Here is a 22,612-nt window from a genome sequence, read left to right as displayed (position 1 = left end):
ACCATTTGTGACCAACAGTGCATAGGCTAGGTCTCTACAACACTTGGGAGCAGAGAAATATGCTGTCCCAGAGTTCAGAGTTAATCAAGCTTCTGTCAGACCTGCCCTAAATTGTACCTGCATATTCCACCTTTGGAGCCCCCACATTCTCCAGTGGAAGTTAAAAGTCACCTTCTGAGGCAGCAAAACCTGAGCTGATTGAGACACAGGGTCGAGGCAATGCCCACAATTATGCAGCACATGCTAATAAGTGCTGCAAACACACAGCTCTTTCAGGCAGAAACATTTTCAGAAATGATGTGGTCAGATACTCACAACCTTAATTTAATTTCTTTCCAGACATAAGCAGGAAGAAAAAGGCTGAGAGGATCACAAGGAAGGCATTTGTAGAGCAGATAGAGATTCTTTCAGGACCATGCTATTTTTCAAGGAGACACCTGGATGCTACACAAGTCCAGCATACCTGCCATGCCCTGAGCATTAGCAATAATGAATGTCATGCTTTGAAAGCCAAAGAAAGCAGTGTCAGGTAGGATAATAGTACAAAATGTGAGCCCATCTGTCTGTGTGATTAATGGAATGAGCCCCTTCCAGAGAATGCATGGAGGCAAGGAGCCATTTCCAGAGTTTGGGCTCAGTTTGGCATTGCACAGAGCTACAGAAAGGCTGAGAATTCATGTAGCTGTTGATGTTCCCTGGGAAATACCAACACCATGTGCTGGGTGATTGAACAGGAGAACTGATGTCTGCACCTTTTTCCATGAACTGAACTAAAAGGCAAAAGATCCACCAAGTCCAGCCGTGTTAAACCCTTTGAAGGGGAATAGGAGGGAAAAATATTAGCAGAAAACAACATGATAAAATTTTCTGTAGAAAGTATGAGTCACTCAGTTTTCAGCTAACCAATTTAATTTCAGAGAGCAAAATAAAACCATAATTTGCCTGGTCATCCATGAGGAGGCAGATGAGTAATTTTTGCAACTGGCCTGTGTCTCAAATTATATTTATAAATTAATTGCACTCTGAAACCAGAAGACCCAGACCCACCAACCTGCCATGACGGTTCAGTAATGGCTTACCCTAAAAACTGCTCCCACTTACAAATACAGGAAAATTCTAAATCATTTTAATATGATCTTTTTTTTTAATGATACTTAGATACTTTCCCCAAAGACCTCAATGGGGATAAAGTACCTAGATTTTTCTGGCCTTTTTCAAAAATGGTTTTATTTTGTTAATTGTGATAGAGACCACCAGCAAGATGAAATCAGTGAATTGTGTCCAGTGACAATATTGATAGCCCTTGTATCTGAGGCTCTCTTTCATGCTCTAGGGACAAAATACACCCCGTGCCCTCAAGGCTGAGTCACAAACTCTCTTGCTTTACCATTCCTTGCTGAACACAAAACATACTATCAAAACTAAAGTTCTCCAACAACCAAATCTGTGATCCTGAGTCACAGGTGAAATTCTGAATTTATTAGGATGTTTCTCTGGCACATGGCACAACTATTTCTATGGCTTTAAGGAGACTCTTTAGTCTTCAACTATTTAAGACAGTATATCTTTTTTTAAAAATAAGATACATTTGGCTTCATTTTGGTATCATGTTGTCATCTGTCTCTGAAGCTTCCCTAGAAGCCTGTAGAGGCAATGTGTTCTCCATGGTGCTGTTAATTTGGGTACAAGCTGAAGATGGTTTCCAGAGCAGCACTAACACTCACCTGCTGGGATGGCACTGGGGCCGCCCACGCTGCTGTCTGGGGCTGGAACTTGCATCTCTCCTCAGCATCTCGCTGCACTTTTCCAGCTCCTGGAGAGGGAACGTCTATTCATAGCTGTGCCAGCCTGACATTCTCCCATATTTACCAGGAATAATTGCTCTCTTCAGTGTTATGCCTTTTGGCCCTGTAGGAACCAACAGCAAAGCCTCTTTTTTATGTACATGTAATTGTCTGCAGTGCATTTTTTTGGTCCCTCTTTCTTCATCACTTTTACCTTTTTCAAGTCCCTCCTTCACACATTATTTTTGGTCTGTGCTTTTGTTTTCCTTCTGCCCAATCTTGAATATCATGAACTGTTTCCACTGAAAATGTTTCTGGTTTTCTCTCCCAAATAAGTGCCAAGCATGAAGATAGGACTGTTGGGTGCACTTCATTGCCTGCAACAGCCCCCTGAAAGGCAATCCTTGCCTCCCCATGACCTCAGTGATCTCTTCTGCCTCAGACTGAAAGGTGGGTGGGTGTGAAGAAGCAGGTCTGCCAAGAGAACACAGAGTTATTGTATTTACTCGGGAAGAGGCAGGGTGTGGATGGCAGAAATGAGAGAGTTTTACCTAAATTTAGGGGTGTTCTCAATTTCTTTCCTCATTACAAATTTCTTGTGTTCTTCCTTCCAGAGTCTGCAGTGTTTTCCTGCCTGAAAAAAAAAGCTAATTTGTGAAAGATGGGAGTAAAGTTGGCTTGGAAAGCCTAACTCATCAATGGCAGAAAAATTGCTTTAAGATCAGGACAACAGTGCTAGATATCTGTTGGTTCTCTGATAGTTCATCATGACAGCACAGGAAAATTTTGATCCAGCCTTGAAGCCTGACTAGTCACTATTAAGCTGTCTTCTATCTCTGTGGTAAGAAAAATACAGTTAATTTTCTTTTTTTTTTGGAAGGAGAGAGGAAAAAAAATGTCCCTCTGGAAACCCTGCAGAAGGTGTATGTCATTTAAATGTCTTTTAAGCTTTGGTTTGAAAACTTCTGGAGCTCTACACAGTAATTACTTCCATTGAGGAAGTGCACACATTCTGCTACTCATGCTAATTGCTGATAAGGAAAAGGCAGAGGGCTCAATGATGAAATGTTTCAGGCACTTGTCTTTCTTTTACTGAGCCAATTCCTGCAAAGCTGGCAGCAGCTAGGAAGAGTGCCTTCTGTAATCATCTTTCCTCAATGCAATTTTAAAAAAGTTTCTCCTCTTCTTTCCATCAAAGAAGCCAAGGTAGCAGCTCGTGTTGTGTCAAAATGGGCTTTGCATGCTTCGTGCACTGAGCAGCAGGCAGGTCAGCAAGAGGCCATGCAGATGAGTGGGAAAAGGGAAAACTGCCTCATTTCTTCATTTTGCTGCTCAATATGAGGGAATAAATGCTGTTATAAACATGGAGAAAGGGAAGGAGCAACAGCCTAGCTAAATAATGAGTTTGAACCCTAGAACTCAGTATGTCACCTTAATTCTGATAGTTAGGATTGCCAGCTTCTCTTCAGACATGTAACACTTGGCAGCCAGACAGGGAGGAAGGGAGGAATAGATTCCAGACTATTTCCTGCTTCCTAGATGTCTCCAGCTCTTGTAATAACTCTGTAAATTTTGTAATTGGGATGGATTAAGCTTTAAGAGTAGATGAGTAAAATTGGAATTCAATTTTAATTTTTTAAAAATAGGATTTTAAAATCGGTTTTGTCATTAGGGTTTTTAGTATCGGAAAGTAGCAATATTGTCTGTTAAGGGTCAAACCCAAATTTTTGTAGAAGGCAAGGGGTCCCATTTGAGATTTTAGCCACTTATCATATAAAACAAAATATTGTAAATGTGTCCTTTGTTTAGTAAATGTATTCTGATACAACTGCCTGCTATTGAAATTAGTTAAATTTCCCTAACTTTACCTGACATTACTTTAGATTTAATCGACAAAAAGCTGGGCCAAATAATCAGGCCAAAATTAGACAATTTACATTTTGCTGTATGTTAAATTGACATGCCTAAAAATATTTTAGAATCTAGGTGTCCTTAATATTTGCAAAGCAGTGTATAAATGTGGAGAGTCTTGGGTAGATTTTACAAGGTTTTAGAATTCATTTAAAAAGAAGGCTAAATGTCCCTCTGGGAATGAAACAGTAATTTATGTCCTCTTGAGCTGCAGTACCAGAAGTACAAAATATTTACAGAGATTTTATTAGAATTCAGCATTAACACTGATACTGTGCTTTGGACACTTTGAGGTAATTTTAATTTATGATTTTTGAGTTTTGCTTGGAAATGCTAGGTAGAAACAGCTCTCTTGTCTGTTATGACTTCCTTGGTAACTGTATCAGGGGATGAGAAGGTCAAACCTTTCTAATTTGAAGCATCATTTGAAGAATGACAAAAAGAATAAGCACCTGATACAGAGAGACTGCTTTATTTATCACAAACCTTCAGATTTTGACAGTATTTAAGATCAACGTTCATGTTTAACATTTAGCCCATGTTTAAATTAATTTTTTTCTTCCAAAACTGACTGACAAGTTTATACAATCTAAAACTGAAATTTTAAGTTAAAAAAAAAAAGCATAAGATGTAGTGGGGCTCTCTGAGAGGTGCTTTGCTTTATATGAAGACTCACAGATTGTGAACCAGAATCTCTTCCATCTTTGTGAAAAAAGTATTCAGATGTTGCATTTTAATATAAAAATCTGTACTGGTTGGGTGAGGAGCTGGAATTGTGTATTGCCTCCCTCCCTCCTCAGATGTGGTACATACAGCTGGGAGCTGTATTTACCTGCAGCCTGTGAGTCTCTCATGGACTGAGAGGAATTCCTTCAGGAGTTTTTTGTGCATCTCTGTACAGCCTGTTCTTTCCTTTCTAACATGCTGGGGATCCATTTTCACCTTGTGATCCACAATAACCTCCAAGCGTTCTCCAGCAGAATGTTTGCAGAGCAAGTTGTTGCCTGTGTTTTTTGGCAGTGGATTTGTTTGTGCCTAAGTGTGTTCCTTGTTGTCCAGTTGTCCCCACTGAATTTCACTTTAGTGTTTAGAGCTTTCTACAGACTAAGAAAGTATTGAACTCTAACCCTGGCTTCTAAGATACTGGAATTCAACCTGCTTTGGGAGTGTGTGTGTTTAGCTTTTCTTAAAGGAGGGAGGTGAGGGGAGAGAAGTACTCTTGCCCTTGTCATTGTTGGGAAAAAATGAAATGTATCCTGATTTCAGAGCAAGGCCTGAGAACTCAGGACAATAAAATGAACCTAAGAAATTTTCATTAAATGCAAGATGGCGCTTGAGCTGTTAATTTCTGAGTGTATAAAGAGTTATAACACTGCAATGTACTGTGAAACCTAAACATATCATGCTGGGTTAGCAGTGCCAAGAAAGGCCAGACCATGGAGAGCCATATAGCAAACAGATGATATGTATGGAATGATTAAAATGAGGTAATGGGCTATTGATCTTTAAAAGCATTGTCCAACAAATCTAACTCAATCTCTGCTGAAGTAAAGGAATAAATATTAAGGAGAGTAAAAAGCTGATGTATAATGGTAACAGACCAAGAAGCAATAAGCATCATGAGCTGATGATAGAGGAAAAATCATGTCAGATAAACTTGATTAATATTTTGCAGATTGAATTACAGATGGTTGCAGTGGAACAGATGTAATTTGTATGGCTGTCAGATGCTGCTCCTATTTTTACAGATGAAAATTGTGACTGACTGTTGACATCCATCGAGGAGATTTCACTGACTGAACTCAGAGAACAGGGAATAACACATCCCTCATGTTCCCTGAAGCAATATTTTCTTTGTAAATATGCATTCAAACACTGCTATGCGTATTTGCTCAGTGAGGTAAATTTATACACCATAGAAATGGATAAATGTATAGATCTGTGGTTCTGGGGGAAGTAGGAAATGAGCTGTGGATAATATTGCAAGCTTGTTTTGAATTGAAAACGAGATGGTCTAAATGGGAAGTTCCAAAAAGACAGAGTTTTCCTGAGAGTTCACTGCACTTGAGCAGCTTGTACCACATGTTTTATGGTCTGAATTGTGGTGTGAGGAGAATGCCAGGAGTGGTGGAGAATGTAATCCATAGTGGATAAAGCCAGAGGATTGCAAAGGCAGGAGGGCGACAAAACTTCATGCATCCTGCAAGAACTTAGGAATAATCTTCCCTCAAAGTACTCCCTAAGCCTAATTTTGAAGTGCAACAGCTGGAACACCTCAGGACAGAGCTATGGGATGAGACTGGAAACTGCTCTCATTGTCACTTCCAGCCCTGCCTGTTCAGCAGCAGACACATCTGGAATCACAGAGTAATCCAAGACAATTTACTGAATGAACTTGTGCCATGCTCACAGTTCTGAAGTGTGAGTGGTTTCCTCTTTGCAGTGGGAATTAAGATCCCCAGACAATGTCTAAACTGCTGATAAAGTATGTACTCAGATTATGAAGAATAATGTGCCAAGTAGTGACAGGACAGTAATATTGCAGAAACAGATCTGATTAAAGTAGAAGTATGGGTACAAAACCAAATTTTTTTTATCTAAAAGTGATTTTTTTTAATGCTAAGAAATACCAGGATTATTTTGAACTTGGCTTGGATAATGCTGAATTTCAATTGCAGATTCCAGGGGAATATGGGAGGACCATCAGTGCATAAACACAGGCCTTGAAGTATCATTATGGCTTGCTGAATTCCCATGTTGCTGCTGCCAGCCCTGGCAAAGGGTTCTCTCTACAAAATGGAAACAGAAATGCTGATAAGATTCAAAGTTCTGATGTTAGTACAAAGGGATAGAATAATTGGGATTTAATAGACTCTACAGCCCAGGGGTAGTTTTAAGCATACTCAATGTGCAGTGTGACAAATATTTAGGAAAATGTAGTAGGACAGGAAAGCACAGAGTTGTTGTCATATAGCTGGAAGGAGCTGCTTGATTGCTATATTACTGCTTGCCCTGAAAATATTGCTAATTTGATGTTTACACATCAAGAGGTAATATTTTTATACAACTGCAATTAAGCGGCAGGACTCTTTTTCTTAGTCATCCCTGTTCTAGTCTTGATGTCTTTTTCTCAGTCAGGCGCCTGAATTTTTACATCATTGTGATTGGAAAAGCCAAGTTTTAACACAATAACTCTTTAACTCAAAGGATTATGCAGCCTTTGTTTCTCACTGCTGGATACTTAGGATAAGTACTGAGCATACAGACCTGCAGAAGTGCTGCTAGGAGGAGAAACAAACACATGCTGGGGGTGAAGGAAATGGAAGGCTAATGAGGCTTTTGTCAGATGCCTTTCCCTGCTTTTTGTGCAGCTCCCTTTCTCTAGCTTGTTGTTTAGCCTACAAGCCTCAGAGAAATAGATTGTGACAATCCAAGTTTTTTCAGTGCCTTCCTGATCATGGGAGCCTTACATTATTTGCTTACATTATTTGCTTAAAGTATTTGCTTTACTGATGACTCAAGTATAGTGGGATTTGCCTTCTGTGCAGCTTTTCCCTCCTGGTCTCCAGCACCAGCATAAGCCCAAGAAGAGAGAGGGTTAGATTTTACCCAGAGAACAGGGAATCCTAAAGAAAAACTCCTCTGAGGATGCAGCAGTAGCACCATCTCTCCAAGCCACAAGGGACCCCGTTATGTCCTATCCATGTGCCACGTGGCAGTGACTGCAGTAAAAAGCCCTGCACAGAACATTTTAAGGAACTCAGTATTTTCACCCCTGCTCAGGAAAAGCACCCATTGAACTCAGCTGGAACAAAGACAAGGAGAATATGCCATTCTGCACTGCCCAGGCTGAGAGGCAGTGTGAAACACAAAGCTGTGTTTCATGTCAGGTTCATACAGGCAATGTGTGTATTTGTGATTGTGAGATGTGTGGAAACCGACCATGGGACAGTTATAAAGATGAATTCTAATAATAACTGAGAAAAAGAAAGCATGGAAGAAGCTATCCTTTGTTTCAATTAACCTTTATACGTCTTAAGTTGATTTAGGAACATTTGAATTAAAGCTTTAAGGAGGTTGCTGTTTGACAGGAACTTTCTGCTTGTAAGCCTTAAAGAGTTTTGCAATAACAACCTTTTGAAGTATAATTTTAGAATATTGCTTGTAGTAAGGATCTTTTGAAACTATAGCTTTAGAATATATAAAAAGGAAACATGCAGCTTGAGAAAGGAAGATGGACATCAACTCAAGGACTAATAGGTTCGACCGAGGGAAGCTGGACATCACTGTTACGAGATTTATAGTCCTTGCAATCAAAAGGTGCACCCACATCCGGAAACTGGACTTCACCAGATGAAATACTCCTTCCTTCTTTCGGAAACCAGACCACCACCACCTGGGATACTCCTTTTGGGATGTACATCCTGAGAAAATAGTGTATAGAATTGTGACTTAAAAATTGGGAATAGAAACTGCTGATGAGTAAAAATTTGAATAGAAACTGCTGAGAAAGCTGATGAGTACCCCTATAAATACCTGTAAGCCTCAACTATCGGTGTGCAGTTGGAGGGAAAACTTCCCCCACTGTACCCAGCGCTGTATTGCTCATACTTTACCATATTAATTAATAAACTGATTGCTGCTTGAATATCGGCCTAGTCAAGCTTCTTTATAACAGCAGTGACAGATGAAGGGGACAGTGAGAATAAATATCCACTCCCCACTCAACTCTGGCCGTGGAGTTGTTTTCATGCCCAGTCCCTGCTTGCAGGACACTGGCTGGTCACTGGGTATAGGAATTTGTGCATTAATTCTGCTTTTGTTCTCCTCTAGCTTAGCTCATCCTTTACTTCGTCCCATGTGGAGGGCACCCCTAGCAAAGGTTTTGCTGCCTATTGGTGTAATCCCAAGACAGTTTAGTTCAGGTCCCTTTTAATCTTGCCATCTGCCTTTAGCCCAAGAGAGTAAGAGTTAAAGAATTTTTCAGTGCTAAAACTAGGCAGAGTAGAATTGTAAGGGGAGTTCATGTGGAGCCTGGTTCTAAGTGGCTTCTTCCAGCTGATGTAGCTGCTGAGAGTCTGACTCACTGCTCTTCCTTGATACATCTCTCCACCACTATTGTATCTTTCATGAATGAGTCCTCAAATGTCCTCTAAAATGAACAAATCAGTTTTGTCATTGTCTCGCCAGTCAGAAGATAAAATGATGAAATGCTGTATCTCAGAGAACATTTATTCCCAGGCATTTTTATTGTAAGAAACTGGCACTGTGAGCATATCTTGGAATAATAGCCCTTATAGGAAAAAAATGACATCTGTTCAGGCCTTGCACAAAGTGACATTAATATCAACTTAATGGACAAAACTTCCAACAGGAGACTATTAAACTTTCCTGACAAATTAATGTTATGCAGTTTTAATGGAGATCTGAAATAAATGAGAATTAAAGAGAATATAAAAACTCGGTGTTCTGTGGAGTTTTACTTGAGCTGATATAAAATCCTCTGCTTCAGATGAACATATAAAATGTAGTTTTCAAGCTGTCTTTAGTGCTTTATGTCAACTTCACAGTACTGAAGAAGGAGAGCTTTTCAGTTATGGCCTTAAGTGATGAATAAAAGTATCTACCATCATCTCTGTGAGATGTATACATTCAGCTGGATCAAGCAATCAATCATCAGAAAGACCACAGCTGAGAAGACTTAGTTGGGACCAAGTGGTTTTAGGACTTGTTCCCTATTAGCCCCATCCCATTATAAACTAACCTCGGATTGCATTTGTGCTTTCTGGTTGTGATCTCTAATGGGTCTGCAGGTTGGGATTGGATGCAGGTGCTTAATTCCTGTCCCTGATTTGTGCCTGATAAAATCAAGACTACACCTGGAGGGCAGGGAAACAGGTATACAGGCTGTTCCAGTTCTCTGCTAAAGGTAGGTGTTGCTTGCTTATTTTTCTTCTTCACTTTGAAGCTTGTTAATTTAGGTTCTCCTTTTTTTCTGCTCTATTGCACCAAAGCTTCAATTTGTTGTTGCAGCTTTATTATACTGGTGAGTTCTTTTACATCTTTTAGTGACTGTCAAGTGCTTGTCATCTCTTTGGAATTTCTTTGCAAATGAATCTCGATAGATTTGGAAAAGTTCTGCAAAATCTGGTTTTGTGTCTCTTTGGGGTGACACTGTATAACCCTCATGAACACTTTTTATGGACTTCCTACTATATTGTACGTTATATAATTTAAGGAACTAATTATTTCAGCTTTGTGTGCATATGTAAGTGCATTCTTGTTTCTTGTAAAAATTTTGAGAGAAAACATAACTATTTTCTTTAGGCATGTTTTGGTTTGGTGTTTTTGTTTTTGGTTAATTCAGGAAAGCAATTCTCACACAGGAACAGAGAAGTTACTTGGCCCTGAACAAAAGATCTCTGTTCAGGTGGTTTATGGTTTATTACTGTAGCTAATCATGTCCCTGGGCTTTCAGTTTCAAAAATGAGCACTTATGTCTCTTTAAGTAGTTGCCATGGAAATCCTCACAGCATGAACTCCTTCAGTGAACACCTTATGGCAGATAAATTATGTCTTTTGTTTCCATAAACACATCAGAGACTGGAGTGAAAGGGGTTTGTGTTTCTTCAAAGCACAGGCACAAGGACTGATACTTGTTTGTTCTAGCATATGTTTCCTAACCTCACTTCAAATCAGATAAATCAATGTAAGATTCTAACAGTGCTTTTCTGTTATTTGAGAAAGCAATACAGTGAATTGAAGAAATCTCTTTTCAGCTCTAGTCCTGCTAAAGATTTTCAGATTTTTTTTTTTATTTTTAGTACGAAGACTTCTGTATATAAGGCTTTTAGGAATACAAATATAGGAGATATTCCTGGCATTTGAATGCTTTCCTTTTCTCTGCTGTAGAGTCTTCCTTAAGAAGGGGTGATCTCTGTGAGAACAGGGTGAAAGAACAGAAAATATGAACCAATAACTTTTGTGTTTTGTGTTTTTTTGGCTTTTTGATGACTAACAAGCTAATTTTTAGTTGAATTATAAAATAATTGAATGAAAAAGAAGTTTGTTCACGGAGTCTTTATTTATTTTTTTTTTTTTTTTTGAGATGTTCTCATGGTTTTCCATTGCTGTCTTTTCCATGTATCTCAATGTTGAAAATCAACATTGGAAAACTGTTCCTTTGTATTAGAATGTGGCCAATAATTTCTGGGGTTTTAACGTTTCTGTAAAGACTAACTTGGCTGTAATAAGGGTATTTAAAGCCCCAAAATTTTGTTTTATTATCATGAATAAGACACATGATTACAGTGAGGTTATGACCTGCAGGTTAGCAGTGTCATATCGGGGTGTACTGTGTGTTAAGCAACCTTCATGTGCTGATGCAGTCCCACCATTGTGTCACTCTTTAGCCAGAATTCCTGTGCACGCAGAGAGCCCAAGTGTCCTCTGTTGCAGTGCTGTGAGATCAGGGTAATTCCATCAGCTACATATTTACCCAAGTACTGCTGAGAATAAAATTTGTCCTGGTATTGACATATAAGGAAATTAATAAAATGGGTTCACTGTAAAATGTTAAGATATAAAAATGGAAAATAACATTTTAATGACAAAATTCACAGGCTGTAGAGTATCATTAGTAACATGGGTTTTGAGAAATGTTTTCTACTTTTTCTACTGCTTTTTTGCCCTGTTTTTAAGCAAGGTGAATATTAGTATCTTTCACAGAGAGTATTTTTATCAGTCCTGCAGGACAAGGAACTTGTAGACAACTGTTCATGTGTTCAACACAAGCTGTATTTATCTGTCCAGTTCCCATCACATTGGTGTTGATGCCCTGGAAGCAGCATCTGTGACTAGTTTGGTGCCAGCTGCAGCAAAAGTGAGTCTCAAATACATGTGGACATGGCACTCATGGTGGGTGAAAGCACACAGCTGAGCAAGAGCTGAGATGAAGTTGGCTTTGCCACAGAACAGCTCCCCCCATAGTAGATTAAAGGAGCACTTCATTCTCCTGAGCTTTCAGTCTGTCTCTCCATTCACTATGTTCTCTTTTAAAATTGAGTCTGTTTAGCTTCCCCTGCCAGACACTCTGGCACAGTTCCTCAGGCACTTAAATATCATTGCGGATTTGGGCTTCTGAGCCTACATCTTATTTCCCTCTGAGGGGGAGGAAGCTTTGCAAGTAGAGTTAATTTTGCTATAGAGGAAATAAAAGCCATGAACCCTTTCTATTAGATTAAAACTGATAATAAACAGCAGCCTTTGTCCCTCCATGAAGAACATCTGTGAGCTGCACAGCCCCACTGCCTGGGATGCTGTGAAGAGCCTGGGATTTGTGTAGCATTTAGTGGGATTGGCTCCCAGTGAAGCCCAGGATAGCGCTTCCCTCTCGTCTGATCTGCTTTTTCTGTCCTCCAGCAGTATGTATGGAGTGGATCCAACCCACAGAGAGCACAGATGTAGCTGCTTCATAAAAGCTTCTGAAACATCCTGTGTCTGACATAAACAAAAATGACCTTTAGTATCGCTCTCTCTGACTGCCAGTAATGGGCTAGTTGTGTTACAAACCTCCAAGCACACGCGGCATGCTTGGCACAAACCTCACCAGTATGGGCAAGATACAACTAATTAGGACATAAAAATACTCAGAAGACAGATATATATGTGTGTGTGTGTTTGTGTATAATGTGTGTGTATATGCAGTATGTAAATTATGCAGCTATGCAATGGCATTTAGGGCAATGCAGTACACAGCAAGGCAACATTTGCATTATTGTAGTGTAGCTGCCTGATTCTGTTAACACACTGGCATAAATCAGGGCAGCTGCATCTATAATGGCAAAGATGGAAGTAGTGACAAATTGCTTTCAGTGAAGAACTGGGTGTAAATTGCCTCTTTTATATCCAAAAAATGGAAGAAATGGCTTTAGACAGCTGAACATTGTCATCCATATTGGAAACAGAAGCCAGAGTTGGTTCATTTTCATTTTAAACTCGAATTCTGATGGCATATGGCAATCTCATTCCAGTGCTCAAATACATTTTTCTATCTTCGTTTAAAAATAAGCTGAACTAGTACATTTTGGTAGATAAATACAAAGTCTTAACCTTTTTTGAGAAGATTTTACTTGGTTTCATTCAGTATTTGCCATTTTCCTTTTGGAGAGAACAATGAGCCCTTGTCTGATGAGTGGATCTGCCCATTGAATGTTGATTTGCCACTCATTATTAAAGCACATGAGGTCTGAGTCATGTGGCTTGTTAGTCACCAGTATCAGGAAACAATTAGGAGCTGTTAGCATTTTTCTCAGGTTGTCATAAGTAAAGCTGATCTATTTGTGTTTCAACAATTTGGTGATGATTTTTTCTCTAGGAAAAACGTGGTGTACACATTCTTTTTGTAATGTATGCCAAGATGCTGTAGACAGGTCACAAATGTGTTCAGGCAAATAACTGCTGCTAGAGCAATGGCTTTATAATGATATGTTCTTTCTGTCAGTATTTCTGTTATATAGAGTAATATCATCTGTAACTGCATTTGGGGAGTAGGAATTATCTCCTGGCTCACCAGCAATGCTGTGGTGCTTCCTGCATGGCTCAGTGGAGCTGCATCAGGTGGGGATGAAAATGCCTCTAACAGCAGACACTGTGACTGGGGTGGTCCTGCAGGACAGCAAAGATTTGGTTTGACTTCTTCCTTCTCCTGTGCAGAGGTGGGAGTCGTTCCTGGGGCTTCTGCTGCTTGTGGTAATGTGCTTTTGGGTCAACAAGGTTATAGATCTCCAGGAGTGATCTGCATGAAGAGGATGAGCTTTGCTTGGCTCTTGGAAAAAGAGCCCTGTGTCTCCTCAGTGAAGGTGGCTTTTGGAGCACCCTGAGAGCAGAATGTGTCAGAGTGACATAAAAATAACCCCCCAGGAATTTCCTTGTGGTTCAGCTGTGGACAGCTGCCTTGTCAGGGCAGTTCTCTGCTCACCCCAGCGGTCAATGTGGAGCCATTTGAAGGTGCTCAAGTTTCCTTTCTGCATGGAATCCAGAATTCCGCCCTGGGGTCTCCTTGGAGGAAGAGACAGTTAACAAAAAGCTAGCTAAGGTGCAATGGCTGCATTTCCATGTCAAACCCCGGTGGCATTTGGGACTTGCATACTGAAACTTTCATACTTCAGTTCTACAAATTGGCATGTGTTTAGTTGCTTTACACAATTGGATTGTCAAATTTATCTTCAAACTACCAAGTGCATGTATGTATGGGCATATGCATTGAATGTATGGGCAACTCATTGTCTAGAAAAGTTTGCCTGTGCTGAGAGTTTGTAAAGCAGAACCTTTACAAACTCCATCATCTTTGGATGTGTGCTTTGGTTTTGCATTCTAAGCACGCTAGGATTTTTTTTCTTCAAGAGGAAAAGCATTAAAACGTGATAAAATGATATTTTTGCTGTAGTTGTATAGCACTTCAGAAGTCCTATTTTTCTCTGCTGTACTAAAGATGTACCCAAATTCCTCACTGAATTTTCAAAAGTGATTATCCTTAGTTTACTTTGTCATAGTCATGACTTCTTTCTCTGGAGCTTATGAGATTGTATAATGAAGTGTTTTTAGAACCCGAACAGTTTTGCTTCAATTACAGTGTAATTTATCTCCAAAACTATGAACAGAATTTTTTATTTAGCACTATATTTAGCCATGTACATGTACCTATTTAACAACTGTAAAAACACAAAGCAGTGTTCAAATCTTTGAGTATGTGGTCCTCATGCAATTCCCACTGAATTAGCAGGCCAGAGATCCTGGAGATATATTTAACCTGGAGCAACAATGATTTAGAAAGAATTGTTTTATCATTTGCAGATCTCAAAAAGGGGAGATGATTTCCCTAAAGATGTCACAATTCAAGGGCTTATTTTTGGAATACAAAATGTCTGACTCTATGTGTGTGTAAGCATCACTCTAGATGTCAAGCTTCCATCAAAATTCCAGTAACATTTCAAGGAAGAGTTTTTATTCACTTCTACAATTTTTGGACAATGACTGAAAATATTTTTGATTTGATCCAGCATAGATCTTTCTGTACCAGACAGTGCTAAGACCTGTAGATCAGGTACTTTGAGCTGAGAGGTGGATATTAAATTTTTCTCCTTCATTATTACTTTAAAAATCAACAGTTTTACTGTGGGTCCAATCAGGTGTTATTCTGCATCCTTTGATAGTGAAGAGTAGCTCTACAATACTTGTGTATTGAAAAAGAAACACACCAGGAGGTGATGACCTTCATGAGTCTGAAGTGTTCATTCAGGTGCATCTGGCTCGTTAACTGAAAAGAAACTAAATAAAAACACTCCAAAGCCTTAAAATGTCTCCAATATGAACAAACAAGGTGGTTATGTAGGAATTTTTAAAATAGCTTAATTATTTTTTTCCTTTACTTATATGCAATGATGGTGGGAGGATTGCTTTCTCTGCATCTGTTCTATTAGATGTGACTGGTGAACTGAAATCAGTACAATTAATGTTTGTAACAACAGAATGAAAGCATTTGTTATCTTCATGTAGTAAGAGGAGATTGATTTGCAGGTGTAAGTAAATACTGTGTGGGTCTGAGGAAAAACTTTACTACAACAGTCTTGCTTTTACCAGTTTCCTGATCCACCTCGTCAGTTTTATGCCTCTGGTAGGGTTCACTGCCTCAAATAAACAAGCAACATCTAAAAGTAGAGCAAGCACAGAGGAAGCAGAGTTCCTCTATTGACTTTTACAAGCTGTCAGTTTATCTATTGCAAGCTCAAATGTAGATAGCATTGAATCATTATCATGTCTTAACTTTTCTGTGGGTTTTTTTGTTTTTGAGTTTTTTAATTGGACAATCTTATGCTCTTCTGTTGATCTCGGATATGTTTACTACATGATCTGTGTGGGTAACTCTCTTCTAGTTCTCTCATAACCATAAACATACATATTTTTCATGAACTTGCTTTTTGTAGGTTTTTTTTCAAGAAAGGGCAGGTGAAAGCTGAAGCTTTATTTGCTGTACCAGGATTCTTAAGTTAATTCAAGCAATACTATTTATTATGAATGGGTGATGATGGTAATCACATATCATTAATCATGTAACCTTGCTAATCAACTGTTTTTAAGTGTTGGAATATGAGACCATAGTTAGGAGGAATGCAGTGAGACATACCAATTTATTTCCATCATTCATGTAAGTTAGCATAGCTCAAAATAAGAACCTAAGTACCCTATGAGATCAAGCCTGCCTAGCCTAGGAGTAATAGGAAACATTAATTACTTCAAATATTTTAATCTATATTGCTAATTTGAATGGAAGACTGACTGTAAGTTCCTTGCTCAATATGAAGTACTGTAATAATGCTTATATCACTCTTTATTTGATTTAAGTGCTATAAATATAAATCAAAATATATCTATAGCTAAAAGCAAGTGGTTTAGCTTTCTCTTTAAAAGGTTTACCTGTGATCTCCTTGGGGTTAAACATTCTGAAGGCACTGAAAAAGCCCAGGGAAAGCCTTGCTGCTTTAATCAATAGCTGGCAGGGTAAGGCTGCATCACTTTTTCCCATATGAAGTGAAAGGGAAAACTCCTGCTGACCTCAAGGATAGGTGAGATTCTGCCTTGGAATAACTGTGGATGCTTCTAGGTGGATTCAAACTTCTTTGTATGTATCTCTAAGCTTTCAAATCACCTCAAGCTTGTGATTCTGGACAATGCTGGATGTGTTTAATAATTTATCAAAAATGGTGCAGGTATAGCCTTGTATCTGTGTAGATTTTATTTTAATACTGCTTAGAATATTTATTTGTATAAAGGTTTTACTTTTGAGTCTTGCAGAAGCATCAAACAGCAGATGGTCTGTCTGTGCAATGCTGAGCTAATAAGGTTAGCACAATCCTGTCAAAATGTACCAAGTTTGCTAAGTATCAGGTGTCCCAATATCTGTCTGATTTAGATAGAAAGTGAACATCCAAACCAGGGTGCAGGTGTACCAGGTATAAAAAGAGCTGTAAAGAAAGGCAGTCATGTGTGTGTAAATCATATGAAGTGTGTCTTGTGTAAGGCACATGAGGAGTGCCTGGGGATGTTTAGCCTGGAGAAAAGACCAGGGTGTCACCATGATATTTTCTGAAAAATCCCTTTGCCAGGATTTCTTCTCCTGAGAAGATGAGAAGCCTCAGCTTCTCCATGTTTTGCTCCTCTGGAATGTGTTCTGGAGATTGTTCATCCAAACATGTGAATTGTTTTTAATTATTGGCCAATCACAGCCAGCTGTGTCAGACTGAGTCAGTCACAGGTTTTTATAATTCATTCTTTTCTAGCCTTCTGATGGATCCTTTCTCTTTCTTTAGTATAGTTTTAGTATATAATTTCTTTTAATATAATATCATAAAATACTATATCAGCCTTCTGAGAACATGGAGGAAAATTCTCATCTCTCACCTCATCCTGGGGACCTCACACCACCACACAAGGGAGACCTTATTGTGCTCCACCATTACCTAAAAGTAGGGTCTAGTGAGGTGAGGGTGGGCCTCTTCTCCCAGGCAAACAATATGAGAGGAAAAGTCTCAGGGTGTTCTAGGGGAGAATCAGGTTGGACATAAGGAATAATTTCTTCACAGAAAGCTTTGTTAAACATTGGAATGGGCTGTTGAGCGAGGTGGAGTCACCATTCCTAGTGTTGGAATCCATAAGGTTAGAGGATTTTAAAGAAATGGTTAAAAGAAGTATGTAGGCCTTAGACTGGAGTTTTGTTAGCATTGCAGAAAAGTTTCCCATGCAAGCAGAAAAGTTTCCCAAGCAGTAGACGTGACAAACCACAATAGGTCTCTGTGGAATTGGCTTTAGGATGGCAACAAGGTTATTTAATGTATATCTTTAGAAGGTTAGCATGAATATAACTCTGTTCTTTGTCTCTTATGAACTAGTCTTTGTTTTAGCTACGATTATGTATGCTTTATAAGATTGGATAGAATGCTTGTCAATATGTGTTTTCTGTGTCTGATTGGCTGAATTCTAGTCTGAGATGATTTTATGTATTGCTGTATGAGCCCTGCTGGAAGAGACATTTTTTGGTGTGGATCAGTGAGCTGTCATGTCTCCATTTTGTATTTTGAGACTGATGTGCTGGAAATAAAAGCAAAAGTCTCTTCACTGGGACAAAATGTGTAAAAGATGGGAATGAAAAAGTGTCCCTGTCAGGAATTTGGATTTGGGCAGAGTGCCTGGATGGTTTGGATTTAGTGATTTCTCAGAATCAGAAAATATATTGGTTAGAAGTAAAGGTCAACCTGTCATTGATCGAAGTGAGAATTTTGATTTTCCATTAAATTTACCTGATTGGTCATACATTAATCAGAAACTGGAAAAAGATTCTGATTTAAAGGAACAATATCTTGCTTTACCAGTAAAATATGGAAGAAATGATAGAAATCCAAAATATGAAAGGCTTGATCATCATGATATAAAGGATTTGCGACAGGCTTTGAAAGAAAGTGGATTTTCTTCTCCCTATTTTAATAGTGTGTTGAAAAATACTTTTAACTCTTATGACTTAGTTCCTGCTGATTGCAGGAATGTGGCCTCTCTGATCTTAACCAATTCACAGTACCTACTATGGGAATTACAATGGAAAAAACTACTTAACAAGTTGGTTGAAGGATATGCAAATACTGATTATGCTAATCTAGATGTTGCTCAATTAGCTGGTGTTTCACCTTACAATAGGCCTGAAAATCAAGCAGCTGAACTGCCTCGGCCTGTGTTAACAGACATTAAAGATGCTGCTAGAAAGGCCTTGCTTTCACTTGAGCCCCCTGGCTCTCATTTGAATTCTTATCCACTGATCAAACAAGGTGAAACTGAATCTTATGGTTCTTTTTTGGATAGATTAACTCAAGCAGTTGAAAGGCAATGTCCAGATGAACAAGCCCGCTCTTATATCATTCAAAATCTTGCTTCTGTAAATGCTAATAATGAATGTAGAAAAATTATTTTAGCTTTGCCTGATCAGCCTCCAACAACTACACAGATGCTAACAGCTTGCAGTAGACTTATGGGTTTACAAAATGCTGCAAATTCACAGGTCAATGCTTTGGAAAAAACACTGGAACATAATTTGACACAACAAATGGATAAAATTGAAAAGCTTTTAGAAAAACAAGAAAAACGTTGGGAAAATTCTGTTAATGCTGTACAAGTAGACTCTAATAAAAAGCCTGTCTGCTTTGGTTGTGGTAAACTAGGGCACCTTAAAAAGGATTGTCGTGGGACATCAAATCAAATTTCTATTTGCCCTCGATGCCGAAAAGGAAGGCATCTTGCTAAATTCTGTCATTCACTACTTGATATCAATGGCAACCCACTGTCGTTAAACTTCAGAAACAGTGCGTTCCACCGCACTCGGACACAACTTGTGGTACCCACTGGCAATGGATGAATATTCCCACTGGGCTGGTCATGTCACAAAAGGATTGTCATGTGTAAAGATTTCAATCAAAGTGACTTTTTACCTGTCATAGGATGTGATATATATGAACTGCTAATATCTTGTTGTACAAGTTTTGTCCTCAGCTCACAGAATTTTCCAGAATTCAAGATTCTACTACTACATGGATGATCTGCTCATCACAGCCTCAACGCAGACAGAGATGCAGCAAACCTGTGATGGTGTTGGGACTGAAATCCAAAAGTGCTGGACTTGACATTTCTACAACTAAATTCCAAGGATGCAACAAAGATTCAAGACTGAGACATCAATTCTTCAAAGAAGACCATCAACTCTTCAAAGAAGACAACCTCATCACTGGACTCTGACTGTGGTTCGAGTTTTTCAGCTTTTTCCTCAATCTTTTAATTTAATTTAATGAATAGAAAGTTCACTTTTAAAGGATGTTAGTAATGAAACTTTACATCGTTGGCTTTCCTATCTTTTTACAACTTTGCAATATATAACTAATCCATGCTTCGTTTCTCACATTAGGGTATTCATGTTTCCGTGGACACGTTCTCTGGTGCAGTTTTTGCTTCCCTTCACACAGGTGAAACTGGCAGCCATGCCTGTCATCATTTCCTGTAAGCTTTTGCCTCATTGGATATACCCCAAGAAGTAAAAACTGACAATGGTCCCGCATACATATCTCAAAAATTGGCCACATTTTTAAATGAAGGGGGTGTTCAACACATTTTTGGTATTCCCCACTCTCCCACAAGCCAAGCAATCATTGAAAGAACACATCAAACTCTAAAACGCATATTAGATCAACAGAGAGGGGGAATGGAGATCACCCCACAGATGAGACTGAGCAAGGCTCTGTACGTTTTTAATTTTCTAAACAGTTCAAGTGAAGGTCCGTTTTGATTAATAATTTGGGGAAAGGGTATGCTTTTGTCTTCACAGGTGCTGGAATTAAATGGGTTCCTGCCAAAAACGTCAAACCATATCACACTTCAGAACCTGTTGTTGAGCCCAGAACCGAGGAAGCGAGTACGCAGACGTGGACCGAATCGAAGGATCCCGGGTCTCGCCTGACGCCTCTTGTGCCTGACGTTCTTTGTGCATCGGTGGAACCTATGAACTCTGATTTTGTGCCAATGTTATTTATGAGTATGCTAGTTGAATGCTGAATGGTTGTTTAACAAAGCTAATTTTTGGCTGAAAACTTAGGTTATTTTTGTTTAAAAAGAATTCTGCCAAAACTTAGTTCCTGAAAGAGATGGGGCAAATTCAAATGGTATACTTGTTTTGTTTGATTTTAATTGTTTTTTGTCGTGTAGATTTGCCTGTGGATCAACCGAAAACAAATGTTTGAGTCACCTTAGCCAAGGCTGCCGGATCGGACACTATATGTCTGTCTAATTCGGAACCAGAAAAGCCTTTTTCAACCTGTTTGGGTTGTCTGCCAGTGAAAGAGTTGCCTTTGGTCAAAAAACAATCTAATGGTAAACCAGGTGGAATTGACAATGGAAACAATCCTTCCTTCAATTGGAACATTTGGTCCAAAAAACTTCTCAGGGCAGCTTCTGAACCTCAAGAATTGGAAATCCTTGGTTCTTTGACCATGGATTTTTGTTTTACTTTCATGACTCGTGTCTGGTGAAAAGGTGATCCCCCAAAGTTCAGTGTTACTCCTCATTATTTTGCATATAACAATTTGAGTTTTTGGTGTAATGTTTCAAACAGTTGGGATGTGCTTCCTGAGACTGACCAATATCCACGGCAATTGCCAAAAGGGTATTGGTTCATTTGCGGAGACAGAGGTTGGCAAGGCATTCCAGCCCACCTCGAAGGTGGCCCTTGTAGCATTGGTATGCTCACTATAATTACCCCCACTGCCAAAGCAGTGATGAAAAAGAAACAAAGGAAAACAAGAGCTGTTCCTCATTATGATGAGAACTGTCAGAGTGATTTTATGCCTTGGAATGCTGCCAGAAGGCTTTCAGCAGGTATATTTTTACCCCAATTGGCTTCTGCTGTGGCATTGAGACAATTAGATCGAGTTGGATGTTGGCTGAGCAAACAAGCTAATGCCACATCCTCCGCAATCAGTGATATGTTAACCAATGTTGATAGTATTAGACATGCTACTCTCCAAAACAGAGCAGCCATTGATTTTCTTTTACTGGCACAAGGACATGGTTGTGAGGAATTTGAAGGATTGTGTTGTATGAATTTGTCTGATCATTCTGAATCCATTCACAAAAGCATTCAAAAATTGAAGGATCTGACAGCCCAAATTAAAGAAGATGGAGGTTCCTGGTTGGATGATTTTTTCAAAATTGGAGTTTTGCACCTTGGCTAAGGCAACTTTGCAAGATAGGTCTTTACGTATTAGGTGTTCTAATACTGATATTGATAGTGGTACCTTGTATACTCTGTTGTGTTCAGCGAATGATGAACAAAACAGTCCGATAAGTTTTTGTCATTCAAGCAGGAGAATTAGGAAGTAGAAGCACGGAGAGTGTACGAAATCTCACAAAAGCAGTAGATGAGGGTATTGACATGAACGAAGGTTTTGAATTAAGGCCTTGGAATCGACCAGAGTTTTTCGAACGATAACTTGTGACCGTTGCCAAACGTGATTCATATCTCTCTTTCAGGGATTGGGTCTTCACAGCATTAAGTTGCTGTGCTGTAATATAGCAATGCTTCAGTTTAGTGAAAATAGTCTTCAGCAGATAATAAGCAGAAATTTTGCAATAGAGCTATGAAACACAAGTAGCAAGCGACAAGAAAATGAAAGCTTCTAGGTCAAACAGAGAGGGGGAAATGTTGGAATCCATAAGGTTAGAGGATTTTAAAGAAATGGTTAAAAGAAGTATGTAGGCCTTAGATTGGAGTTTTGTTAGCATTGCAGAAAAGTTTCCCATGCAAGCAGAAAAGTTTCCCAAGCAGTAGACGTGACAAACCACAATAGGTCTCTGTGGAATTGGCTTTAGGATGGCAACAAGGTGATTTAATGTATATCTTTAGAAGGTTAGCATGAATAGAACTCTGTTCTTTGTCTCTTATGAACTAGTGTTTGTTTTAGCTACGATTACGTATGCTTTATAAGATTGGATAGAATGCTTGTCAATACGTGTTTTCTGTGTCTGATTGGCTGAATTCTAGTCTGAGATGATTTTATGTATTGCTGTATGAGCCCTGCTGGAAGAGACATTTTTTAGTGTGGATCAGTGAGCTGTCATGTCTCCATTTTGTATTTTGAGACTGATGTGCTGGGAATAAAAACAAAAGTCTCTTCACTGGTCTGGTTACAATGTTATCCATATTTGGATATTTTGCTGCGGCCTAGTGGGTTCCTTTTTTAAGGCGTGGGTTCCTGACACAATTCGACTTATACCTGTCCCGTCCCCCGCACCTAGGGGTGTTCAAGAAATGACTGGATGTGGTACTTAGT

General features: G+C 39.1%; 1 long non-coding RNA gene across 1 annotated transcript; it reads left to right on the top strand.

The window, feature by feature from the left end:
* Window positions 1–221: 221 nt before the first annotated feature.
* LOC134416776 (uncharacterized) lies at window positions 222–8,326 on the top strand. Its single transcript, XR_010027386.1, has 4 exons — window positions 222–529; window positions 2,121–2,234; window positions 2,399–2,625; window positions 7,244–8,326. It is a non-coding gene; the product is annotated as an uncharacterized LOC134416776 (long non-coding RNA).
* The last annotated feature ends 14,286 nt before the right edge of the window (window positions 8,327–22,612 follow it).

The sequence above is a fragment of the Melospiza melodia genome, chromosome 3, assembly GCF_035770615.1.
Source record: "Melospiza melodia melodia isolate bMelMel2 chromosome 3, bMelMel2.pri, whole genome shotgun sequence".
In the NCBI taxonomy this organism is placed as follows: domain Eukaryota; kingdom Metazoa; phylum Chordata; class Aves; order Passeriformes; family Passerellidae; genus Melospiza; species Melospiza melodia.
Note: the sequence above shows the minus strand (reverse complement) of the source record. Positions and strands in the feature narration are given on the sequence as shown.